Source organism: Gossypium arboreum, chromosome 6 (assembly GCF_025698485.1).
Source record: "Gossypium arboreum isolate Shixiya-1 chromosome 6, ASM2569848v2, whole genome shotgun sequence".
In the NCBI taxonomy this organism is placed as follows: Eukaryota; Viridiplantae; Streptophyta; class Magnoliopsida; order Malvales; family Malvaceae; genus Gossypium; species Gossypium arboreum.
The window spans coordinates 80,892,613-80,904,879 of NC_069075.1; the positions used below are offsets into that span (position 1 = coordinate 80,892,613).

The 12,267-nt window shown below is 38.0% G+C and overlaps 1 non-coding gene across 1 annotated transcript; it reads left to right on the forward strand.

Annotated features, from left to right (window-relative positions):
• The first annotated feature begins 297 nt into the window (after positions 1-297).
• Positions 298-404, forward strand: LOC128294307 (small nucleolar RNA R71). The gene has a single exon (XR_008284620.1). It is a non-coding gene; the product is annotated as a small nucleolar RNA R71 (small nucleolar RNA).
• Positions 405-12,267: the final 11,863 nt, after the last annotated feature.

Consider the following 12,267-nt stretch of genomic DNA (forward strand, 5'->3'; position numbering starts at 1 on the left):
TCAACACTGGATGTACTTAAGTAGAACCATACAAACCATCAATTTTTTTTTTATTTAAAACTTCTACCTGGTTAGATAGCATAGTGACTATGTCGAGGTTGAAAACACTAACCGCTTTTGTCAGCTTCATTCTCATGGCTTGCCACTGATAGTTATTCAGTGACATCTCTTCAATAAATTCATAAGCCTCTTCAGGTGTTTTTTTTGTTTAAAGTTCCACCGGCAGCTACATCGATAAGTTGCCTTGTTGAGGGGTTCACACTGTTGTAAAAAGTCTAAACCTGGAGCCATAAAGGTAACCCATGGTGAGGGCAGCTTCTCAATAAGTCCTTGTATCTCTCCCATGCATCATAAAGAGTTTCTAGATCTATCTGCACAAAAGAAGAGATATCACTCCTCAATTTAGCCGTTTTAGCCGGTGAAAAATATTTAAGTAAAAATTTTTTGGTCATTTGTTCCCAAGTGGTGATTGACCCCGTGGTAACGAGTTCAACCACTGCTTAGCCTTATTCTTCAATGAAAAGGGAAATAACTGAAGGCGAATGGCATCGTCAGAAACACCATTAATCTTAAAAGTGTCGCAAAATTCCAAAAAATTTGCTAAATGAGTGTTTGGGTCCTCGTTCTACAAACCATCAAACTAAACAAACTGTTGTATCATTTGAATCGTGTTAGGTTTCAGTTCAAAATTATTTGTAGCAACAGCAAGTCTAACTATACTCGATTCAGTTCCTGTTAAACTAGGTTTAGCATAATCATACATAGTACGAGGAGCAAGATTCTGATCTACTGGATTTGCAGCACCCACAGGACGTAGCGGAATATTCTGATTATCAGGCATCTCCTCAGTTGTAGTACAGATATCGTCCTCTTGCTCTTCCTCTATGTATTGTAGGCTTCGCCTTATTTCTCTTCGATTTCTGTGAGCTGTGCTCTTGATCTCACTGTCAAAAAGCAATGGTCCTAATGGGTTTCCTCTAGTCATAAACTATAAAAACCTGCCAGAAGTAAATAAAAGAAAATTTAGTAATTAAAGCAAAAACAAAATTAAATTGTACAATAAAAATAAAACATGGCTAAAGTAATAAAAATTAAGCGTTCCTAATATCTTAGTCCCCGGCAACGGCGCCAAAAACTTGATAGTCGCTAAACTAAGTAAAAATTCGACTAAGGCAAGCGCACCTATCGAACAGTAGTATAGTTATGGTGAGACTGGAAATATCGTATCCACGGGGACTAAAAGTGCTAGTAATTATTATCTTTTTATTATCTAGCCTAACAGTTAAGAGAATTTTTAATCTAAAACTAACTATCTAACTAACTAAGATTGCGACAGAGATTAAAATTGGAAAATACTTTTGGAAAACCAATGGAGAAGTCAATACCCAAGGAAGAATCCACCTAGGCTTCACTTATTACCGTTGAATTAGACGATTTATTCACTTGACTTAATCCGTAGAAATACCTGATTTATGTTAATATCTCTCTCGAGACTAAAAACAATTGACTCTAGGTTGATTAATCGAAATCTCTTTCTAATTAAAACCCCTATTTTCGCATTAACTCGATTTATGGATTCCCTTATTAGATTTGACTCTAATCTAGCAGATTTATGTCGTCCTATCTCTAGGATTGCATGCAACTCTGCTTAATTATGAACAATCTACTCTTAAACAGAGACTTTTGCTCCACTGAAGAAGCACATCAAAAACCTGAATTAATATCATGGAATATTAAAGCAAGGGTTAAATCTCACAATTAAGAATAAGAACAAGTTTTTATCATATAATTCAAAGAGTAATAAGATTCATCTTAGGTTTCATCTCCCTTAGGTATTTAGGGAGTTTAGTTCATAATAATGGAAAACATCTCAAAAATTGGAAAACAACAAAACATAAAGAAACCCAAAGAACTTCCAGGAAATTGGATGGAAATCTTCAGTCTTAATGTAGATCCTCCTTATGAGCTGATCCCGATGGCTGTTCTTGAGTGTTTTCTGCCTTCTATTCTCTGTGTCCCCTTCAATCCTCTTCTTGGGTGTTTATATAGACTTTAGAATGCCTTCAAACCCTCAAAATTAGTCTTTTCTGAGTAGAATTAGACTTGGGCTAGACAGGGACACGGCCGTGTGCCACGCCTATGTAAAGGTGCTCAGGCCGTGTGTAATTCTGACTTGGTTTAGTGTCAACACGACCATGACACACGGGCGTGTGGTCTACCCGTGTATCACACCCGGACATGTGGATCACCTGTGTGGAAGTGCCTAGGCCGTGTCAAACCGTGTGAAATACTGATTTAGGCCCAAATTGTCCGTTTTTGGCCCGTTTCTCTCTCTTTTTGCTATCCTAAGCTCTCCTGAGTAGAAAACATGAAATTAAAGGATTAGGAGTATCAAATTCAATGAAGCCAAGGAAAAATCATCCATAAATATGCCAAGAATGGGGTAAAAATATGTATATATTATGGTTTATCAGACATCGTGTAGGGTGATGAAATTAGAGTTGACCCGAGTAAGATTTCGGCTATTGTTGAGTGTGAACCACCGAGGAATGTATCTGAGGTTAGAAGCTTTCTAGGCTTAGCAGGTTACTACAGACGATTCATTAAAGAATTCTCCATGATTGCTACTCTGATGGCGAGGTTACTACAGAAAGATGTTAAGTTCGAATGGAGGGAAAAATGCCAACAGAGTTTCGAGAAACTAAAGGCGTTGTTGACTAAAGCTCTAATTTTAGTGCAACTAGAACCGAGAAAAAAATTCATAGTGTATAACGACACATCCTTGAATGGATTGGGATATGTGCTCATGCAAGAAGGCAAGGTAATAGCATATGCCTTGAGACAACTGAAGCCGCATAAGAAAAACTATCCAACTCATGACTTAGAGTTAGCTGTCATAGTGTTCGAACTGAAGATTTGGAGACACCATTTGTATGGCGAGAGATGTCGAGTATTCACCAACCATAAAAGTCTAAAGTATTTGATGATACAAAAGGAACTGAACCTTCACCAACGAAGACGGCTAGAGCTCATAAAAGACTATGAACTGGTGATATACTATCACCCGAGGAAAGTGAACATGGTCACCAATGCTTTGAGTAGGAAGTCATTGTTTTCCTTGAGGGATATGAGCACTCAGTTGTTAGTAACCGACGATGGTTCGATTTTAGCCATGTTGAGATCGAAACTAATATTTTTTTCACGAGATCTGAAAAGCTCAAAAATGTGATAAATAATTGCAAGCTAAGATAACTCAGTGCGAGACGGGTATAGAATCAGACTTTCGGATTGGTTCAAATGGTTGTTTAATGTTTCGAGATAGAATTTGGTACCCAAAGACGATGAGCTTATTCAGAAAATTTTGCATGAGGCACATACTAGTTGTATGTCTATCCAGCCGGGTAGTGTGAAAATGTACAACGACTTGAAGAAAATATATTGGTGGTCGGGAATGAAGAGAGACGTGTCAAAGTTTGTCTCTAAGTGCCTAATTTGTCAGCAAGTGAAGCCGAACACCAAGTGCCTTCGGGTTTACTTTAGCCTGTAATGGTTCCCAAATAGAAATGGGATTGTATTACTATAGATTTTGTGCCCGAGTTGCCTTGGACGCTAAGGAGAAAGATGTCGTATGGGTTGTAGTTGATAATCTAACAAAGTCAGCTCATTTTATACCAGTGCGTATGGATTATCTGCTTGAAAAATTGGCTGATTTTTATGTATCTGAAATTTTGAGACTCCACGGAGTGCCCTTGTCAATTATTTCAGATAGAGATACGAGGTTTAGCTCGCAGTTTTGGAAAAAGTTACAAGAAGCTTTGGGGAAAAAGTTGAATTTTAGCACGGCTTTCCATCCGCAAACCAAAGGTCAATCGGAGTGAGTAATTCAGATTCTTGAGGACATGTTGCGGTGTTGTGTCCTTGAATTCCAAGGCCGCTAGGAAAAGTATTTACTGCTAGTAGAGTTTGCCTACAACAATTGTAACATCCTGAATTAGGGGCTAGTTGGAACAGTGGTTTCGAGACCACAAATCCAAGACAAAAATAATTATTTTATGATTATTATGAGGTCCATGATATGTATGCATGCTTGTGTGAAAATTTCATGAAGAAATTCTATGCATAAAATGTCCAATTGAACTTTAGGGACCAAATTGAATAAGATGCAAAACTTGTGTTCTAGAAGCTTTTAGCATGAAATTGCTTTAGTTTATAAATTAGAATGTCCTAATTAGCAATTTGACCAATTTTTATAATTTTGGACAAAAATGGACATGCATAGGAAAAATTTGAAAGAAAGGCCTTAAGGGCATTTTAGTCATTTGGTAATTAAAAGAATAAAAAAGGAAAAATCAAAGCAAAATTTGCTCACCTTCTTCATGTGGTTGCCGAAAATTCTAAGCACTCCATAGCTAGGGTTTTTGACATTTTCAAGCTCAATAGTAAGTGTTTCCTAGCCCTGTTTTAATATTCTTTACATTTTTAAAGTCCTCGTAGCTTGATTTACCTATTTCTACCCTTATTTTGAAGTAGGGTTTATGTTCAGAAATTTACCCATGCATGACATACATGTATTTTGATGTTTAATGGAGGAATATGAAAGTTTGGTGTAAGATAAACATCTTTCACAAAGTGATTTTTCATGAAAACCACTAAAAATGACCATTTTGTAATAGGTGTAAAACAAGTGATAAAAATCTAATTTTGATGAAAAATATAGGCTGTTATGAGTACAAGGAAAATTCGGCTAGGCTTGGGTAACAAAGAAAATGCATGCATTTCATTTTACGAGCCTAAGGACTAAAATGTAAATAAGTGAAAAGTTATGGGTAAAAAGGTAAATTTTACTAAAGTCTGAATTATGGATTGATTTGAACGATGTGAATATTAAAAAAATTAAATTTGGCATTATAAATCAAGAAAAACGTGATTCGGGTCTTGACCGAGGAAAGAATAAAGTTTACGATGAATAGGCTCATTTCTCATCATTTTGTACCGAGGTAAGTACATGTTTAAATAATGTGGTATTGCAGCGTATTTCTAATGATTTGATATTATGTGATAAATAATTGATTACTATTATGTATGTTATGCCTACTGGATGTTATGAAAATATAAATGATATTATGTTTGTTATCCACGACATCACGAGCAAGTACAATAAGGATGCCATGTGCAAGTAAGGAAAATCCCGTTTGAACCTTAGGAATAGTTTAGGATACAAGTGACATGTCACTAGGGACAATGTGATCCGAACTCATTGAGTGTGGTCTAAGTACGTAGTATATGTGATTCATGTAATTTGGTTCTGAGTACTGGTCTTGGGAGTCCTACCGGTGGCTAGGTAGTCCCGAGTGTGTCGGATACCTGACAGCTTTTGTGAGCAGCCCGTGTAGTTACGCTCAGACTGGCAGCTTGTGTGAGCAGGCCCGTGAGTAGCTCTATTACGATCGTTACATGTTATGAGGTAGCTTTGGCTATGTATGTATATGTGGCACTTATAGACAAGTTTTCCGCGTATCCAATATTATTCCGAGTGTTCAATGGGTAATGCAATGGATGATGTGGTGAAGGTCCCAAAAAAGGGCATGTTAAAGAAGGTATGGTTATAAGTTATTCTACGAGATGGTACAAGTATGTACACTAAACTCATGAGTAATGCCTTGATATATGATGTTTCATGTTAAAGAGGTATATTGGTGATAAGTAAGGCAATAGTTTAGAATGATGAACAAACTTATGTTTAGGTTTATAATTATGTATATTATGTTATTGTATGATATTTTTTTGCTTACATTGCATATTATTTGCATATGGACTTACTAAGCTTTAATGCTTACTCCATTTTCTTTCCATCCCTTGTAGTCTCGCCAAGCTAGCTCAGGGATCGGAAGCTGTCAGAGTATTCGATCACACTATCAAAGGAACATTTGGGTATAGTGATTTTAAAATTTTTGAGTATGGCATGTATAGAGGACCTGGTTATTTTGTGATATGTGCCATGCTATTTTGACCAAATTGTAAAGGCCTATAATGTTGATGATTCATTTTGTAATAGCTATATAATATGGCTTATATTTGATTATTGGGTTTTAACATCTAATTGTTCATGCATGCATGTGCTAATACCTTGATGATGTGCTATGTGATTGTTTGATGGATATATGATGAGAGGTGAATTAAATGTTTGCTGATAAGGGATGACTTAATGACTTGAGATGATCATAGTAAAGAGTTTGTAACTTGGAATTAAAATGAAAAATCTTGTTTATGCATGAAATTGGTGTGGAATACTTTTAAAAAGGCATGGCTAATTGAATGTGTAATAAAATAATTTTAAGAAGACATGATAGTGCCATGATAATGAATATTTGAGTGTTTAAATAGGTTATGTTGCATGCTATGAAACATGTTTGAGTAAATGAGTGCTTGAGGGTGGCAATTGGCTTGGTAGATAGCCTTTAAATTGTCCACACAGGTAGACACATAGGCATGTGTCTAGGCTGTGTGCCCCATGGGCATGTTGTCTGGCCGTGTGTCCCCTGTACCTTAGTTTTGCAAGTCAGTATGCCCAGTAGTAAACACACGGGCTAAGACACGAGCGTGTGTCTTGGCCGTGTGAGGGACACGGCCTACCCATATGGGCGTGTACTCTGACCGTCTGAAGTTTGCACTATTTTTATGAAAAATTCATTTATTTTTAATTCACCACACGGTCTGGACACACGGGCATGTGATATAGTTGTGTGACTTTATTTTTGTGCTAACATCATAGTCAGAGAGTTACACGACCTGAAGACATGGGCGTGTTGAGAACACACGGGAGTGTCCCCTATCTTACACGGGCATGCGGCTCTGTATTAAAGAAAAATTTTCCAAACTTTTCTAAAGTTTTCTGTTTGGTCCCGAACTAATCCCAATGCATGTTTTTGGACCTCATAAGTCTAAAAAAGGGACAATGTACTTGTGTTTGATTCATTTTAAATTGAATGAAATTGTGTAGCTTGATTTTGCATGAATATACGTGTATATATCCAATAATGCCTCGTACCTTGTCTCGGCCTCGAGTATGGGTAAGGGGTGTTACAACAATAGTTATCAGTCGAGTTTGAAAATGGCGCCTTATGAGGCTTTGTATGGGCGTAAGTGCCGAACACCCTTGTATTGGATCGAACTCAGAGAAAATCATATTCACGGGGTTGACTTAGTCAAAGAGACCGAAGAGAAAGTAAAGGTGTGACAGCCTTAAAACGACCCTAGTCGGAATGTGGTTTCGGGACCACAAAACCGAGGCATAAAAATAATTTAAAATTTATTTTGATGCCTATAATGTGTGTTAACTTATGTGTGACATTTTTTGTAACACCCCTAACTCGAGACCGATGCCAGTGTCGGACACGAGGGGTTAACGGCCAAACCCTCTCAAGATACCAACCAGTTTGACATTACCAGTCAGGCTGGAAAACTGCGTCACCGTCGCCTTAAAAATCATATCTCGAGTTTCAAAACTCGGAAACTGGTTTCGTAAATTTTCCCTGAATTTAGACTCATATACCCATCCATGGATTTATTTTTAGAATTTTTGGTTGGGCCAATTGGTACAGTTTATTAGTTAAAGTCACCCATGTTACAGGGACCGACTGCTCTGACCTTCGCGCGTTACAACTTGAATATCTCCTGTACAGGGCTTTAATACTGGTGCCGTTTGTTTTAATGAAACTAGACTCAAAATGGAATCTTTACATATAAGGCATGACTCCTAGTTCTTTCTGGATAATTTATGGTAAATTTTCAAAGTCGCGACAGGGGACCCAGAAACCGTTCTGGCCCTGTCTCACGAGAACCTTAATATTTCTCAGTATACCGCTCATATGGTCGTTTCGTTTCGTCCATATAAAATAGATTCATCAAGGTTCAGTTTCATAATTTACTCACTATTTAATTCTACTTCTACTATTTTAGTGATTTTTCAATCTCATCTCACTGCTGCTGTCCGCAACAGTTACTGCAGTAGACTATGCCAATTTCATGAATTTTTCCTTGGCCTTAATCATCCATCATACACGACACAAATTATGGCCACCTTATCAAAATTTGAGTTTCTAAGACTCGTGGCTATAGGTTCTAGCATCCCACTCGGCGACCACATAGGCCATTTTCACATGGCTTAAAGTTTACAACCCACAATTCGACAAAATATAATAGCCTATACATGCCAAATGTTCTTCAACAACAAAAACAATACCACAAGATTTCAGCGGTGTGATGACTTCAACGACGGTCCCGATCACGCAAACAATACGAGTCGAGAGACCTAAAATGGGTGACAAGAAAAACACCGAGTGAGTTTACAACTCAGTAAGTCATAAGCATTCATCAATCCATCGATAAAGTTACTACAACATGAAACAATAAGCGAGGCTAGGTACTCATCCATATCGAATCTATACCAAGTCATACATCCACATTTCATATTCTACACAACAAGATATTTGAGGCATTTTCACACACTAACTCATTTCCACCACAATCATACAATTTCAATCATCACATAGATTTAAGGCTTACCAAATTCAACCCCGAGCATGAACATATTTTCTATTAGTCATGAGCTCGAGGTACTTACCCGATCCGCTGTCCGGGATTAGCTCGATAATGTCGCACACTCGGTGCCAATTGTAATGCAAGAGCATATAGTGAATCCGCACACTTAGTGCTATATGTATTCAACTCGCACACTTAGTGCTATATAATCAAACTCGCACACTTAGTGCTGTACAATTTTAAACCCGCACACTTAGTGCCAATCTTGTCACCGTGTCCATTTATACCCGCACACTTAGTGCCGAGACCAATACCTTATGTATTTTGCTGCCTTTATACATTCAACAATGGCATCATTCCATACACACACATTTCCATTTACACACCAACTCATTTAAACACATTTGCATATATATATTGATCATTTAAATCAACACCAAATATACGCTTAATGACTTACCTTGTGTTGGGTAAAAGCAGTCCAAGTCGGCTACTCGATGACCTTCGTCTTTCCCTTGCTTGATTCTCCTTCTTTAACTCCTTGAGCTTAATCAATAAATCAACTAGTTTAACCCTCTTGCTAAACATTCATAATTCAATTACACATGCATATGTATGTTTGTATATTCGCAACCATCCTCACTTATTACCCATTTGGTCAACAATCTAAGCCAAGATAAGGCTTCAATATGGTTGCCTCTAACCGAATACATGCACACCAATCTACTTCCTTTGGCGAATATGCATGTCTATGTGGAGGCCAATTTTACACTTAATACTACACAAAAAAACAGCGTACATTTTCCTAATTAACGATTACATATTGTAGTTCTATACACATCTCTCATTTATTTCATAACCAAACAACATCACAAGCAAATAGACACCTTAAAATAGTATGCATGTCATACCAATTCATCATGTGCAAACATATATTCATGTAGGTGCAATGGCGAATTCTCAAGTGGCTTATATCCAAATATACACACATATCCAAAGCTTAAATCTTACTTACCATGCAACATGCATGAATCATACTTATGGATATAACATGGCGAATACCACAACACCATACCGTTTCAATTTGGTCATGGTTAAACAAAGAACTTAGTATCTCATTCAAAAATGCTAAAAGAAAATCTAAGAATCCCCAATCCACCATCACATGAATCATTATCAAGCTTGATATTTAGCATGCAATGGCATTAACACCATATTCACTTTGGCGAATTTCATTCCCATGACATAACAAAGATTTGAACCATGGGCTAACAAGAACATCAAGCTAGCAACTAAAATATACATGAATCTCATGGCAAAACATCAAACTTACCTTAATCTAGGTACAAGTATGGCCAAACCTCCTCCTAAACCTCTTCCAAACCAACATGAAACAAGAATTCCTTCCTTCTTCCTTAGAATTTTCAGCCCAAAGGAAATGAAAATGATGAACAAAATTCTTCTTTCTTTCTCCACACTCACGGCAATGGGCATGCATGAGACCATTTTTTCTTTTTTTTTTTGTTCCTTTCATTATTAAATTCCCATGCTCACTATTTTATTTTTTCTTACATACACCATTGTCCCAACATGTTTTATGACATGTTTTACCCATAATCTCTTGTCATGGCGGCCACTAACTATTAGGGGGGAATTTGACATGCAAGTCCTCCCTTTGACTACATGCACTATTAGGTCCTTATAGATTAGCCTATCACTTTTCAAAAGTGTCACACAAGTCCTACTAACTGAATTCACATGCTATCGGCTAAATCGAGCTTGAAATTTTCACACATTCATAATTACATATTCTAGACAATAAATATTACGTTCAAACATTTCGGTGACTCGGTTTAGCGGTCCCGAAACCACTTCCGACTAGGGTCAATTTTGGGCATGTCACAACTCTCCCCACTTAAGAAATTTTCGTCCCGAAAATCTTACCATAAATAGGTTTGGGTAACGCTCTTTCATAGAGTTCTCGGGTTCCCAAGTAGCTTCTTCCATCCGTGTTTGAGCCATAACACTTTTACTAATGGAACTCTTTTGTTTAGCAACTCCTTCACTTCACGAGCTAGGATACGAATCGGTTCTTCTTCATAACTCATATCGGCTTGAATTTCAACCTCGATGGACTAATTACGTGTGACGGTCGATCTATAACGTCGAAGCATCGAAACATGGAAGGCGTTGTGAATCCTTTCAAGTTCGGGGCAAAATCAAGCGATCTGCGATTGGACCGACTCGTTCGATATTTCATATGGCCCGATGAACCTCGGGCTCAATTTTCCTTACGGCCAAATCTAAGCACCTTCTTCCAAGGTGAAACTTTGAGAAAGACCTTGTCTCCAACACGATATTCAATATCTTTTCTTTTCAAATCCGCATACGACTTTTGGCGATCCGAGCGACTTTCAAACTTTCACGAATTACTCGAACTCTTTGCTCGGCATCCTTAACCAAATCAACCCCAAAGAATTTACCTTCACTAAGTTCAGGTCCAGAATAATGGGGTACGGCATTTACGATAGTATAAAGCCTCGTAAAGCGCCATCTTAATACTTGATTGAAAGCTATTGTTGTAAGCGAATTCAATCAAAGGCGATACCGTTCCATGAACCACTAAACTCAAGGATACAACATCTCAACATATCCTCGAGTATTTGAATTATCCGTTCGGATTGACCATCGGTTTGGGGGTGAAAAGCGGTCTTGAAATGCAACTTGGTACCCAAAGCTTCTTGAAATTTCTTCCAAAATCGCGAGGTAAATCTCGGATCTCTATCCGACACAATAGAAATCGGTACCGTGTAATCTCACAATCGAGAAACGTACAATTCGGCTAGTTTGTCCAATGAAAAATCCGTGCACGCGGGGATAAAGTGAGCCGACTTAGTCGATCTATCAACAACAACCCAAATCGCATCCTTCTTACTAGTGACAATGGTAGCCGGACACAAAGTCCATTGTGACTCGATCCCATTTCCACTCGGGTATCGTGATCGGTGAAGCAATCAAGGCACTTGATGTTCCGCTTTCACTTGTTGACATATTAAACATCTCGAAACAAAGTCGGAGATGTCCCGTTTCATACCATGCCACCAAAACCGCGTTTCAAATCGTTGTACATCTTCGTACTCCCGGTGGATTGCCATTCGGCTACAATGGGCTTCGTTCAAAATTATTGGAATAAGTTACGAATTCTTTGGGACACACAGACGACTTGAACCTCAAACAATCGTCATCATCGATTTGAAATTCGAGTCCTTGTTGAACACACTCATCCCGTTTGCAACCAACTCATCGTCGACTTTACGAGCTTCACGAATTTGGCGTATCAATAATGGTTTGGCTTTCAATTCACTACTAACACATTGTCGGGTAGGATAGACAAGTGTACATTCATCGCTCATAAAGCAAATAGTGATTTCGGCTTAAGGCATCCGCAACCATATTAGCCCTTCCCGGTGATAATCAATGACGAGCTCATAATCTTTTAACAACTCGAGCCATCGCCTTTGTCGCAGATTTAAGTCTCTTTGGGTCATCAAATATTTGAGACTTTTGTGATCCGAATACACATGGCACTTCTCACCAAATAAGTAATGTCGCCATATCTTTAAAGGCGAATCGATGGCGACCAATTCGAGATCATGGGTCGGATAATTTTTCTCATGTGGCTTTAATTGCCTCGGCGCGCAGGCCACAACTCGCCCTTCTTGCATC